The sequence below is a fragment of the Syngnathus acus genome, chromosome 12 (genome assembly GCF_901709675.1).
Source record: "Syngnathus acus chromosome 12, fSynAcu1.2, whole genome shotgun sequence".
Classification (NCBI taxonomy): domain Eukaryota; kingdom Metazoa; phylum Chordata; class Actinopteri; order Syngnathiformes; family Syngnathidae; genus Syngnathus; species Syngnathus acus.
Window position 1 is genome coordinate 2,284,961 of NC_051097.1, and position 15,446 is coordinate 2,300,406.

Consider the following 15,446-nt stretch of genomic DNA (forward strand, 5'->3'; position numbering starts at 1 on the left):
CTTTTTTTCAAAGTTTTACTACTTTTCCCATAGCAGTCTCCAACGTCAACCATTCAACCTGTGTCTTGTCAGTCATTCATTCCTGCTCATTTGCATCTCTTTCTCTCTCTCTCTCACACACACACACACACACACACACACACACACACACACACACACACACACACACACACACACACACACACACACACACACACACACACACACACACACAGCCTCCATTATACACTGGTCTCACTCTCCTCAAGCTGTTCACACAGTCATACATTATTTTCAATTCACAACCCTCATTTGAATTTGTCCCATCTCAAGGTTCTTGATAAAACAACCCACTCATTCCAATTTTGACATATTCCAAAAATTCACGCAAGAGATGCTTGCATTCATTTGATTCTATAAGCTTTTCATTTCCACAAAATTTGCAAATTTATGGCAATTTTTCTTCCATTCATTCCTAATGGCACATTCCACGTTTCACATTTACATTGTCCCAGTTTGAAATTCACATCATTCAGCCCATTTAAGTCACACCGGGGAAAGTTTTCAACATTCCCAAAATCGCTAAATTAAAAAATTTACGTTTTCACGTTAACTTATTAATCCTCAAACTTGGCCAATAAAAGATTGATTAAATTTTCTGCAAAATTTCACAAAATTCATTTTTCACCTCTAATTTCTACATTTTTCCAACTGATTCAATTCTGCTCCAACATCATTCTGTTGCATCCTCTAAGTATTTATTAATCTTTTATGCCTTCACACGCAATTTCTCCAGAAATTGCATTTTCTTGTTTCAAAATAATTTTGCCTTTTTGTGTCGTGGTGCAAATCGAATAGACCGCAGTCTAGTAAATTTCCTTGCACACTATTTTAGCCAATTTCATAATTTTAACACACAGAAAACACAAGGACAAGACAAGGGCCCACAATAAAGACACAATACACAAACAACATCAACAAACAGCCTAAGTCTATTTGATGTTTTGGTTTTACTATTTTTATTTATTATTTATTTTTTCATATTAGTGGCCTTATCTTTCAATAAGGTTTGACACCTGTATCATTCGCATACATCAGCATCGTTTATACTTTGGGGAAACTTAACAGCCTTCGTCATGCTTCTTGTTTGTACAGGAGTTCTAATTGACTGACCATGACAAATTTCGCTATTATATGGGGGAGTTTTCAGGTCTTTTAAATTTAGATGCATGTTTTGCATAGGAGCAGAAAGAGCTTTTTGCCTCAGGCTCCTCTGCTTAACAGTGCGCCCGCGCACTGTGGCTTCATTGTCTGACAAACATACTTGCGGCCTCATCGCTCTTAATGACACTTGCCTCAGGTTTGGTAACTTATTTAACATATATACTTCTCATCTCCTTATACATTGTCAGTAACACTTTGACGGCCCCCTATTTTAATGAATTTAGTCCAACTGTCAAATCCTAGGGATTTCTAAAGCTGGAATGTTTCTTTAGTGGGATAACGACTTTCTGTGGTAATTCCTGCTTCGACCAGTTTCCTGGTGAGGAATTCTTGCCTGTGCTTCCACAGAAATTCGTTATTTCTTCCCACTATATTACATGCAGCACATACGTGCTACCATTCACACACACATTCACACTGCGGAATTTTCTTAACACAACGAGGTGTATTTATGTCTACAAGTTCCATCTGTAAACCGAATTCCTATTACTTGGAATTCACAACAAGGACTCCGCCGTCCTTACCCGGGTACCCTTTTTTCCGGGGACTAAAATACCCCAACCACGCAGCCAACGAAGAGGTCTCACCGAATCTCTGAAAGATTTCTCTTGAAGATTCCGTCAATCGTCGCCGCCGAGAGGTGCTGAACTGGACTTCGCCGGCCTGGTGGATGAACATCGCTCCCCAGGGCCTTCCTTCAGGGTCCTGTGACCTCTGCCGTGCACGGATTCGGCGTCCTCAACACTCAGAGGCGGGATATGTCTTCGATGGCAAGCGACTTCTGCAGAAGGGCGACCCAGACACAGCAAATGTGGCTGAGATCCGCGCCTTCCCTCAGTTTGGGTAATGGGTGTGCCTTTTATTGAGGAACAAACAATGGGGCAAGTGTACATAAATGCATAGCTTCTTTAGACAGGAAGGACATTCCACAATTACATCTCATGACTTCTACTTAAATAAGACGTTTGTCTGCTTCAGCCATCCCATGACAACCTCATGATCTGTTCATGGATAGCTAACTATGGGGCTTATTGTATAGTGCGACTCATGACTCCAGATATGTTCCTTAGCCAGCCAGATGCTCCCAAGTCATTATCACGAGGCCAAACTGTCACATACTGCGGAAAATCTTGCACACATAAGTAGATACATAGAATCCAATGATAAAAAGTATATTTTGCCCAACAGCTGCTTTGTGTGCACAGGGAGCCAGCCTCTTTATTCACTGTACATAGTCTGCTCTCTAGCGATAAAAGACGGGAACTACAATGCTATGGATGATGCCACACAATATAGGTTTGAAACTCGGGTTATAGTTTCAATGTCGGAGTTTAAACTCGGCTTGCAGTTTCCGAATGCCATACGTAATGGGTGTTGTCAAAATTCGCTTGAACAATTGAAGTGGAAGAAAAATAAATAAAAAAAGCTTACAGCACCTGGTATTCCCAGGCGGTCTCCCATCCAAGTACAAATCAGGCCCGACCCTGCTTAGCTTCCGAGATCGGGCGTTCTCAGGGTAGTATGGCCGTAAGCCATGGTTGATTACAAAATCATGCATTTTATAGATACAATCGCCCCTGAAAACCAAGACTTGGCGTTTCATGGAAACATGGCTATCATGAAAAGTTATTGACAGCTTTTTATGTGGTAGCACAAATTTGCCATTGCGACCTGCATTTTGCTGTATCAAAGTAAATGTCATGAAAAGTGGAAAAACCCTACATGGAAGCGCAATGTGTTTTTTTTTTTTTTTTACGGATAAAGTCTGCTGCTTTGAGTTCACAGGGTGCCAGCCAGTTTATTCACTGTACATAGTCTGCTCTCTAGCGGTAAAAGACGTGAACTACAATGCTATAGATGACGCCACACAATATAGGTTTGAAACTCGGGTTATAGTTTCAATGTCGGAGTTTAAACTCGGCTTGCAGTTTCCGAATGCCATACGTAATGGGTGTTGTCAAAATTTGCTTTAACAATTGAAGTGGAAAAAAAAAAAAAAAGCTTACATCACCTGGTATTCCCAGGCGGTGTTGTCAAAATTCGCTTTAAGAATTGAAGTGGGGGAAAAAAAAAAAAAAAAAAGCTTACAGCACCTGGTATTCCCAGGCGGTCTCCCATCCAAGTACTAACCAGGCCCGACCCTGCTTAGCTTCCGAGATCGGACGAGATCGGGCGTTCTCAGGGTAGTATGGCCGTAAGCCATGGTTGAACACAAAATCATGCTTTTTATAGATACAATCGCCCCTGAAAACCAAGACTTGGCGTTTCATGAAAACATGGCTATCATGAAAAGTTATTGACAGCTTTTTATGTGGTAGCACAAATTTGCCATTGCGACCTGCATTTTGCTGTATCAAAGTAAATGTCACGAAAAGTGGAAAAACCCTACATGGAAGCGCAATGTGTTTTTTTTTTTTTTTTTTTTACGGATAAAGTCTGCTGCTTTGAGTTCACAGGGAGCCAGCCTGTTTATTCACTGTACATAGTCTGCTCTCTAGCGGTAAAAGACGTGAACTACAATGCTATGGATGACGCCACACAATATAGATTTGAAACTCGGGTTATAGTTTCAATGTCGGAGTTTAAACTCGGCTTGCAGTTTCCGAATGCCATACGTAATGGGTGTTGTCAAAATTTGCTTTAACAATTGAAGTGACAAAAAAAAAAAAAAAAGCTTACAGCACCTGGTATTCCCAGGCGGTCTCCCATCCAAGTACTAACCAGGCCCGACCCTGCTTAGCTTCCGAGATCGGGCGTTCTCAGGGTAGTATGGCCGTAAGCCATGGTTGAACACAAAATCATGCTTTTTATAGATACAAACGCCCCTGAAAACCAAGACGGCGTTTCATGGAAACATGGCTATCATGAAAAGTTATTGACAGCTTTTTATGTGGTAGTGTGGTGTGCAAGGACTGGAGGCGGAGTGACAAACGACGGTGCCAACGGCAGTTGGTCTAATGACATTTATAATTATTCTCATTCAACAACGGGCAGACTCTTTTCCCCTCGAGATCCTAACACACACTGAACTAAACAGGAAATTCCCACACGTGTAAACTGTAGGGATGGGCGGATCGATACCAAAATATCGATATAACGATCCAGGCTGCTCATTTTTGAGTATCGATCTCCCTAGCTAAAATATCGATACTTACAATTATTTAATTATATTTTCCCTCATTTTTTTCTGCTCCAATTTGACGACTTGCACTCATGCTAGCACTACTTTTCCTTCCGCCTGCTGCACCGGCGTGTCCTGCTCTGCTCTGCTCCCGCCCCCTTTTCTCACAAGCCAAGCCCTCCTCCTCCGCCTCCCGTTCCAATCCAAACACAAACAAGCATGGCCACGGCGGCGGCCCAGTCCGAACGTAAGAGAAGTCTGGTTTGGAGGTATTATATTTTAGTTAATAACAACGAGGCAAGATGTGAAATATGTCGCAAAACGATTAAATATTGTGGCAACACCACAAACTTAACAAAACATTTAAGTAAAATTCACCCCACGGTTCATGAAGAGCTGCAGTTGAAACGTGCCGCAGACACTAAGGCAGCGACGGAAAACCCTGCAGCCACACCGAGGCTAAGGTACCAAAGTACCTTAGAAGCAGCGTTTCAGAAAGGCAAGACATATCCAGGTATCAGGTGCTAACCAAAAATCGTAAGCATTTGTGGTTGATGTGCTATTTGAAGCAATAATTACTGCGCTTTAGTCAGTCATTTATAAATAAAGTTTTCCCCTTTTCAATTTGTGGTCGAACGCCATACGTTTTATTTGTAACTCCACTTCCTATAAACAACACTAAAGTATTACAATATTAAATGTAAGTATCCAGTGGCTTTACAAATTGATAGTTTTGCTGCTCAGTTTTGCTGATCCAGGACGGTGATGAGACTGCGTACAGACAGGAGGTGGAGCGGCTGGTCCACTGGTGCAACCAAAACCATCTGGAGCTGAACCCGCTCAAGACCGTGGAGATGACAGTGGATTTCAGGCGAGACCCTTCACCACTTTTACCCCTCACTATCCGCAGTAATTCTATTCTCTCCACAGACACCTTCAAGTTCCTGGGAACCACAATCTCTCGGGACCTGAAATGGACCGGCCACATAGACTCTGTCCGGAAGAAGGCCCAGCAGAGGCTGTACTTCCTGAGACAGCTCAAGAAGTTCAACCTGCCGCGAGAGCTTCTGAAGACCTTCTACACTGCCATCATCCAGTCTGTCCTCTGCACCTCCATCACTGTCTGGTTTGGATCAGCCTCCAAACAAGACAAGCACAGACTGCAACGGACAATCAGGACTGCAGAAAAGATCATTGGAATCAACCTCCCATCTATCCAAGACTTGTACCTGTCCAGGACCAGGAAACGTGCAAGGAACATCTCTACAGACCCTTCTCACCCAGGTTGCAGTCTGTTTGAACTACTCCCCTCCGGACGGCGTTATAGAGCGCGGTACGCCAAAACCAGCAGACACCGAGACAGCTTCTTCCCCCAGGCTGTTGCTCTGATGAACTCACACCACTCATAGAGTCTCAGAGGCATTACTGTGCAATAACATCCTGCTCTTCACACCTTTTGAATTTGTCTACACTGTTTTTGCCATTATTCACATGTCCTGAGTGTTGTTAGTCACCTATATGTTGAACAGAGGGTGTGTTTTACCGAAGTCAAATTCCTTGTTTGGCACGCTCAAACATGGCGAATAAAAACTCTTGAATCTTGAATCTCATGACGATTAAGCCCTGCATCTCTGTTGGTACCATGTCTCTTTTTACAATATACTAAAAGACAAAACTTTTTCCCAACAACAGAGAGAGAGAGAAAAAAGTAAAAAATAGCTCCTTTTAATTAAAGTTATACTATTAACTATCCACTTTCAAGATGGCTGCCGGTATAGTTTGCTCCTAGTCTTGCCTGCAATTTTAGAGTGTATTTAGTGTTTTCTTGAGAGCTTTCTGGCCATTTGTCGAATGCAAGTGTACCACCATTGTACAGGTTAGTTAGAAAACCAATTTTGTTTTTTCTGTGGACTATTTTTATGTTTTTTGGAGCATGTGCTCTGGTATGCTAGCACGCCTGCTAGCACTAGCCAGCTTTGCTAGCCTTGCTACCTGTTAGCCGTGCTAGCTACCATCAGCCTACACAGCAGCCCACCTACCATCTGGCTACTGCAGCCTACAGTAGAGGCCCAGCTACCACCAGGCTACTGCAGCCTGCAGCCTATAGAGGCTTTGCAGTCACGTGGTTTTATCACGTGATTTTGTGTTATGCCGCCATCTTGGCGGTCAACTAGTCAGCTCGTTCCTACGTGTTTGTATGGATTGTCTGATTTCTGCGCTACGTTTTCACCGATTTCTTCCGAATTATGGCTGATTTGCTATCCAACGAAGTTAGGCATTTGGATGAAGACTCCAAGAATCGTCACAGAGAGAAGTTGAACCTTGTTGGCACAACGGATCCGTACCTTTTACCGAGAAGCATGCTAAAATCGCCCGAGCATTTTGCAACAGCCGACCTGCCTGAACGCTCATATCCAGATATTTATAATTACCTCGTCGATTTGTTTTGTAATGGCATTTCCTAACTTGACATATTAAAAAACTGAATAGAGTGAAATCATTCAGATACTGTACCTGTCTGTTCAAGTTGCTACCATTTTTATTATTTGTTTATTTTTGCATGATGCCACATCTGATTGGCTTGAAAACTTAACCAATAAATATAATTCAATATTTACATTGATAACGTTTTCAAGCATCATGAAAAAATAAACACAAAATAAAAACGGGGGGGTGAACTGAAGAAATCATCCCATTCCCTGCCTTGCTGCTCTTGCTGCCTTTCTAAAAATGCACCCAGCATTTTCAACAATCATATTTGTATCATCCCATATTGTATTATTTCACATTTTGTGAAACAAATCAGGGGTGAATAGTTTGTTTACATACCTGATATGAAGTCCTCATTGCATATCCTTGTGTAAATCGTAGGTTTCCATCGTTCACGACGAATATCCGCGATCCATTTATCACGTTTTTTCATGTTCGCCGGAAATCTATAGAAGCTAAGATTTGGTTTATCGCCTCGTCTATTGCTACATCCAACAGCACAGCAGGTATCCGGCATTTTTAAGCTCAAATAGCAGCAGATATAACAAGAAAGCGTGTGTGAGTCGTTGACCGGCACTGAAAAGTTGACCGCCATGATGGCCGCCAAGCTAATGTGGGTAGCTTGATGACGTCAGCTGCAAAGCCTCTATAGCTACCACCAGGCTACTGCAGCCAGCAGTAGCTACTACTAGACTGCAGAAGACCAGCTACCACCAAGGAGTGTCCTCAAATCTCTCCAACATGTCTCCAATGCCATCAAAACCGGTAAACTGCACGGAGTGTAAGCAACTGAATCAGAGGATATTCCAGCTTAAAATGCAACTTGGAATACAGATTGAAACACTACATCAGATATGTGAAAATGACAAATTCACGGACTCGATAGCAGCTGTGGAGCAGCTCATTGACGCTTATCATGTAGCCAAAGTAGCACCAAATGCTAACGGACAGACACAGATTGTTATAGACGGGGCTATCAACGTGGAGGCTCCCGCTACAGATCTGACCGACACACTTCCCTGGATATGTCCTAACACTACTGAACTAGTGGTGGAAACTCCCAGGATGCTCTCTGATGTTGTCCGTAACCCTGGATTACCTGCAGAAGCTCCGACGACAACCGCTTACTGGCATCGCAATGGAGCCAGGCCAAAAACATCAACACCAGCTGTCAGCCCGAGAGGCAAACCGGGCAAGAGATTAGATATGGAAGCATCAACACTCACTCCTACACCTGATCTTCCACTACATAACAGGTATGAACTATTGGCAAGGGATGAAATGTTGGATAATAACTGTAATGAAGCCGCAGATACTAATCACACTGCTAGCGCTAAGGCTAATCACAACCCCAGGAACAGTCCCCAAGCCATGGACAGGCCGAGGGCCAGAAGAAACTTTGCTAACTCCAGAACTGAACCACACACTCTCTTGATTGGAGACTCAGTAACTAAATTTGTTAAAATGCCAAAGACTGAAAACATTAGCATGGATAACACGACTGTATCTGAAATTGCAGAACTGATTCCAGTTATCTTAAATACATGCCCAAGAAATATGAGAATCATTATCCACACCGGGTCTTTTGACATTCTACATAAGAAAACTGGGTCTGAGATTCTGAAAAAAGACTTGACCCTGTTGCTAAACATACTGGATGACCATCAGTCACAGTGTGTGTACATCTCTGGCCCCATTCCAACCTTAAACAAAGGAACGGAATCTTTCAGTAGACTTCTTGGCCTAAATACATGGCTGACATCGGAGTGCTTCAAACATGGAATACAGTTTATTGATAATTTCAATATCTTTTGGAATTGTAAAGACCGATTCCAGCCGGATGGGATACATCCAAACATCTACGGATCCAGGCTACTCAGTGCCAACATTTGTTACGCCGTTGGGACACCATATCAAAGACATGGTGTCCTATCAAAGATAAGAGAAGACAGCTGGCAACGCACAAAGGATAGCCCACCGAAGACGTCAGCACGCAATCACCCCCCCTCCCTCCTCCCAGGATCCATCTCCCCCCCTCCCCCCTCACAGGATTCCTTTCCCCCCCCTCCCACGTGGACCATCAAGGACAGCACACACTCCCCCTCCTGCACACCCCCCTCCATCACATCCCACCTCACCAGACCCACTGTTCCAGATCACCCAAGGCAATCGAAGGATGTCTCTGTGCCTATCGAGGACCCAACGATCCCCCTGCCGACCTTCCCCTCAATCACAAATCCCCCCCACACCACAATCACAAATTAAGGAACTGGTTAAAGCTGCCAGTCAAGCTGATGGACTACTAAACAGCAGCAACAACAGACGCTCAGGTATAAGACAAAGATGAGACAGACCCCATGCCACCTCTTTAAACATACCGGTAATATTAAACAGCCGGTGGTATGGTCAAACACATCGTAGTAACCATAGACCATCTGGTACTCGTCTCAGTAACCTTACATGTCTTAATGTCCAGCCAAAACCAGTCCCTGTTATTGAAACACAACAACTGAAATTAGCTCTTTTGAATGTTAGATCTTTGGTTAACAAATCTTTTCTGGTAAATGATCTGATCATTGAAAGGAATCTGCACTGTATATGTTTGGTTGAGACCTGGCTAAACAATAACAATGGTGTAGCAACACTGATGGAAGCTTGTCCTCCAAACTACAAGTTCCATCAGTCTGTCAGACATGAAAAAAGGGGCGGGGGAATAGCAGCTATTTTCTCTACACAGTTTGTGGGTAATAACATCGACCTTGGTGAATTCTCATCATTTGAATATCTTGCTCTTGAACTTAAAACAAAATTACCAGTACTCATTATCACACTATTTCGGCCACCAAAATACTCATCATTATTTCTACAGGAATTCTCAGAGCTGATTTCACTTGGAATCACTAACTATGACAGATTAATTCTGAATGGAGACCTAAATATTCATATTAATAAAAAGAACGACTCCAAAGCTATAGAACTGGTAAACCTACTAAACAGTTTTAATCTTACCCAACACATTAATGAAGCCACTCACCAGCATGGTAACACTTTGGACTTAGTAATAACAACAGGAATAGACATTGATAATATCTCTGTATGTGAATTGCCTATCTCTGACCATCACTGTGTATCTTATAATGTAAAGCTAACCTTAACACAGACTAAAAGGGAAATTTTAGTTCAAAAGCAATTCCTAGATGAGCAGGCTGAAGCAGAGTTTTCTGATATTATGAGGTCATTTGAGCCATACAACTATGACTCCTCTCTAAATGACATAGTTGAACATTTCAATGGTATCTTGTTGTCTGCTCTGAATACTGTTGCACCGCTAAAGGTCAAAAGGAAAAGTACTGACAGAATCTCCCCATGGTTAAACAATAGCAATGTTAGGCAAACCAAGAGAGTCTGTCGGGCAGCTGAAAGAAAATGGAGGAAAACTAGACTCACAGTTCATCGTGATATATACAGACTGCTTATAATAAAATAATATGTCTGGCAAGAAAGGATTACTTTTCTAAGATTATTTCAGAGAACACTGGAAACTCTAGAATATTATTCTCCACTATTGATCAACTACTCAACATTGCCCCCACACCCCCACAGTTCTCTGCATCAAAATGTGAAGAACTCGCATTATTCTTCACTAGTAAAATAACTTCAATTAGAGCCAGTATTGTTGCCGATATAAACATAGATGATCTCAGTAAATCCTATAAGAATTGTGTAACCATGGGAACATTCACCTGTATTACATTGAATGAGCTTTGCAAGACTGTCACTGAGTGTAACTCCTCCACTTCAAGTATTGACCCTGTACCGACAGCATTCTTTAAGCGGGTATTCAACAGTGTTTCAAGTCATGTCCTAAACATTATAAACACATCCCTTCAAACAGGCATCTTCCCAGATGCCTTTAAAACAGCTGTGGTAAAACCTTTATTAAAGAAGCCCAACCTAGATGGAAATGTACTGACCAGCTATAGGCCGATATCCAACCTTCCTTTCATTAGTAAGATACTTGAAAAGATAGTTTCAGTGCAAATAAACTCGTTTCTGAAAGAAAACAATATCCTGGAGGAATTTCAGTCAGGCTTTAGAACATACCACAGCTCTGAAACTGCTCTTACTAAAATAATCAGCGACCTCAGATTAAACTCTGATGAAAACAAGGTGTCGATTCTTATCCTCTTAGACCTAAGTGCAGCGTTTGATACCATTGAGCATGATATCCTAATCAATCGTCTTGAAAGGTTAGTCGGTCTTTCGGACTGTGTGTTAAACTGGTTCAGAACATATATCAAAGGGAGAAAGTTCTATGTCAGCTTAGTGTCCAACACACATGACAGTCGCTATGGGGTTGCACAAGGCAGCTGCCTTGGTCCACTATTATTCTCACTTTACATGCTGCCGCTTGGCGACGTCATCAGAAAGCACAATGTATATTTCCATAGTTATGCGGATGACACACAATTGTACATATCTGCAGAACCCAATGATGCTACACCTATAAACTCCATCACCAACTGTCTTCTGGCTATAAATAAATGGATGAGCAACAATTTCTTAAAGTTAAACGAGGATAAAACTGAAATCTTGCTAATCGGCCCTAAAACTAAAAGAGAAATGCTGTTTAATAATTTGGGGAAATTAACTCCCTGGATTAAATCCGAGATTACAAGTCTTGGTGTTATTTTAGATTCAGATCTAAGCTTCAGGTCCCACATTAACAAGGTTACCAAAACATCATTTTTCCACCTTAGAAATATAGCCAAAGTAAGAGCGTTCATAAATCAAAATGATGCTGAGAAACTGATTCATGCCTTTATTTCAAGCCGGCTTGACTACTGTAATGCACTCTTTACTGGTCTCCCGAAAAAAACCACTGATAGACTTCAGCTCATCCAAAACGCTGCAGCTCGCCTATTAACCAGGACCAAGAAGAGAGAGCACATTAGACCAGTTCTAGCTGCTCTGCACTGGCTTCCTGTAACATTTAGAATTGATTTTAAAATCCTTCTCCTTCTATACAAAGCCCTCAATGGGCAGGGACCAAGCTACATTGCAAATTCTCTTGTTAGCTATATACCTCCAAGAACCCTGCGATCATCTGCTGCTGGTTTATTGGAGGCTCCCAGCAACAGCAGAAAGAAGATCGGTGATGCAGCCTTTGTTAATTACGCCCCCAAACTATGGAACACACTGCCAATAGGTATCAGGGAGGCCAGGTCGCTAGATATTTTCAAAACAAAACTTAAAACTCATTTCTTTACCCGAGCATTTAACTAATTACGTTTTATAAATTTCATTTTAAGCCTAATTTTATCTTTATCTTTATTTTATTTTTTACCTTTTCTTAAAGATATATTCTTTATTTTATTAAAGCGTGCTCCTATTTTAAACTCACTTTATTAATTGTGTATGCATACATTAATGTTTTGTTTTTATGTATTCATGTTTTTCTTTCATTGTTGTAAAGCGCTTTGAGCTGCATTTCTTGTATGAAAGGTGCTATACAAATAAAGTTTATTATTATTATTATTATTATTATTATTAATATGCATCTTCCATTAATGTTTTTCTAAAAAGGTTAATAATTCATGTACATGACGTAATACTTTTTTCTACAAAATTCAATAGATGATGTCACGTTCCCACGTCACCTGACTTCCTGCCGAGCCCGACTCATGAAATTGCCAGCACCTGCTACGGCTCGTTAGGCTCCCCATTTAACCTCTCTGTGTTCTGCCAGTAGTTGTCAGTTCGTCTGATTACCCTGCCCGTGATACTGCTGTCCTTTTTGTCCCCGGACCAAACTTATAGCCAACTACTTGCTCGTTCTTCGACCGCGCTCCAGATCGCCGCCTGCCCTGACTACTTGCTCGTTCTCCGACCGCGCTCCAGATCGCCGCCTGCCCTGACTACTTGCTCGTTCTTCGACCGCGCTCCAGATCGCCGCCTGCCCTGACTACTTGCTTAGCCACGCCAGCCAGACCGCAGGTCCAGCGTTCTACGTCCCCGTTTTCCCTCTCACCAATAAAGGATCGTGCTGCACTTGGTTCCCTGTCTTTGTTACCTGACAGAACGAACTGACCAGAAATGCAACCAGCGCACGATTCCCTAGACATGGCCCGCTTGACCCACACGGAGTGGGAGCTCGGCAAGACCACAGAGGAGATGGCGGCATTAGCTAGGGTCGTCCAGCAGCAGCAACAGCAGCTCCAGCTGCAGCAACAGCAACTGCAGCAGCAGCAACAGCAACTGCAGCAGCAGCAACAGCAACTGCAGCAGCACCATCAGCTCCACCAGGAACTGGTAGAGGCTCTCAGGGACCACAGAGACTTGGCTCCTCTGGCTGCTGCAGATCGGGTTGCGCCAACTCTGTCCACGTCCGTGCCGCTCAGCCCCGCCGATCAGCCCACCGTTATGTCCACGCCCCGTCCTGCCTCGGCACCCGGGCAGTACGTGGACGTCCCTGAGCCCAGACTCAGCAACCTCGCGAGGTTCGACGGCGACCCCAAGTACGTCCGGGCCTTTCTGACGAACTGCCGCGTCTTGTTCGACCTCCAGCCCGTCACATTTGCCACGGAACCAGCCAAGGTGGGTTTCGTGCTCACTCACCTGACGGGCGAGGCATGGCTGTGGGGAACGGCAGAATACGAGCGGCAGGGACCCGCCTGTTCGTCGTTTGACGCCTTCGCCGCTGAGATCCTGCGCGTGTTTGACTTGGGCTCCGCCTCGGAGGACGCCTCCACAGAGCTCCTCACGCTGCGCCAAGGGAGCAGATCCGTCGCCCAGTACGCCATCCGGTTCCAGACGGTGGCGCGTCGTAGCGACTGGAACACCCCGGCTCTCGTCGGTGCCTTCATCCACGGACTCGCGGAATATATCAAGGACGAGTTGGTGTCCTGCGAGCGCCCACAGACCCTTGAACCTGGACCTGGCAGTACGGGTGGACCGGCGGATCCAGTCGAGGCGAGGAGAGGAGAGTGACTCCGCCCCCCCGTCGCCGTGACATCAGCCCGACACCTCGGGTGTCAGGGAGAGCACCGTTTTTTTCACCTGACCTGTCGTCCGCCAGGGACCCTGTCCACGTAAGTCAGCGCGCCTTTACTGCTCCTCACACCCAGCCCAGCTGGTCAGAACCGATGGAGATCGGACGCACCTCTCTCTCTGTGAGGAAACGCAGTCAGCGCATCAGAGAGGGGCTTTGCCTGTACTGCGGGGGTGAGGGTCACTGGTTGGCCTCTTGCCCGAAGAGGCCTAAGGACACCCGCCAAGCAGGGATCCGTGTGGGGTCGGTTTTCTTGCCCCCCACTACCTGTCGCGAGTCCCTGTCCCAGAACCACTACTCGACTCCAGCTCGTGCCCTTGCCTCTCGGCCCACCGCTTCTCCAACCCGTGGGCAGCGGCCGCGGGCCCGGTCTCGCCGTCGGCCGCAGCGGATGGCCCGGGCCCTTACTCCGCTGCCGTTGCGTCGTCCGCAGCCGGGTTCTGCTCCAGTGGGCGGGGAATTAGGGTCTGACCGGCTTCCTGCTCGGAGTCGTCCGGTAGGGACCCGTCCGGTTCCCGCGCCGGCCCCCTGGTCGGCGTCTCCCGATGCCGCTGCTGGGAAGGTGGACTGGGCGGTAGTGCCGCCTGATGACGGGGCTTGGTCGACATGTTCTGACTCGGACTTGTCGGACTATTGACTGCCGCACGTCTTGGGTTCCCCCCCTCCCGCCCGGCCTCCTGCTCCGTCTTGGGGTTCTGTTTTTGAGTAGTTGTCAGTTCGTCTGATTACCCTGCCCGTGATACTGCTGTCCTTTTTGTCCCCGGACCAAACTTATAGCCAACTACTTGCTCGTTCTTCGACCGCGCTCCAGATCGCCGCCTGCCCTGACTACTTGCTCGTTCTCCGACCGCGCTCCAGATCGCCGCCTGCCCTGACTACTTGCTCGTTCTTCGACCACGCTCCAGATCGCCGCCTGCCCTGACAACTTGCTCGTTCTTCGACCGCGCTCCAGATCGCCGCCTGCCCTGACTACTTGCTTAGCCACGCCAGCCAGACCGCAGGTCCAGCGTTCTACGTCCCCGTTTTCCCTCTCACCAATAAAGGATCGTGCTGCACTTGGTTCCCTGTCTTTGTTACCTGACAGATGACTCTCCAAGAGCAAGTATCATTTGCAGTGAAACACCTGCTGTAGTATACAAATGTGCAGGTCAATAGTCACATGTAAGGCACAAAATATTGATGCAGCATGCCACTGCATTTAAATTGGGTTTTTTGGCGGGAAATTACACTTCCGGTCTCGATATCGGGTATTTTTGGGCAGGAAATACTTGGTATCGGATCGAATCCAAAATCATTGGTATCGCCCATCCCTAGTAAACTGTCCCACCGGAACTATGTAACGTGAACTTAGTTTCCGGGTGAATTATGTCAACCCACTACAGTAGCACAAATTTGCCATTGCGACCTGCATTTTGCTGTATCAAAGTAAATGTCATGAAAAGTGCAAAAACCCTACATGGAAGCGCAATGTGGTTTTTTTTTTTTTTTTTTTACGGATAAAGTCTGCTGCTTTGAGTTCACAGGGAGCCAGCCTCTTTATTCACTGCACATAGTCTGCTCTCTAGCGGTAAAAGACGTGAA

The 15,446-nt window shown here is 44.9% G+C and overlaps 1 long non-coding RNA gene, 1 other non-coding gene and 2 pseudogenes across 2 annotated transcripts; 1 reads left to right on the forward strand and 3 right to left on the reverse strand.

Moving 5' to 3' along the window:
• Window positions 1-2,627: 2,627 nt before the first annotated feature.
• On the reverse strand, window positions 2,628-2,736 carry LOC119131962 (annotated as a pseudogene).
• A 548-nt stretch (window positions 2,737-3,284) lies between these two features.
• LOC119131941 lies at window positions 3,285-3,403 on the reverse strand. The gene has a single exon (XR_005099738.1). It is a non-coding gene; the product is annotated as a 5S ribosomal RNA (ribosomal RNA).
• A 472-nt stretch (window positions 3,404-3,875) lies between these two features.
• LOC119131960 lies at window positions 3,876-3,984 on the reverse strand (annotated as a pseudogene).
• A 125-nt stretch (window positions 3,985-4,109) lies between these two features.
• Window positions 4,110-15,220, forward strand: LOC119131442. The gene is made up of 3 exons (XR_005099654.1): window positions 4,110-4,253; window positions 13,947-13,949; window positions 15,180-15,220. It is a non-coding gene; the product is annotated as an uncharacterized LOC119131442 (long non-coding RNA).
• Window positions 15,221-15,446: the final 226 nt, after the last annotated feature.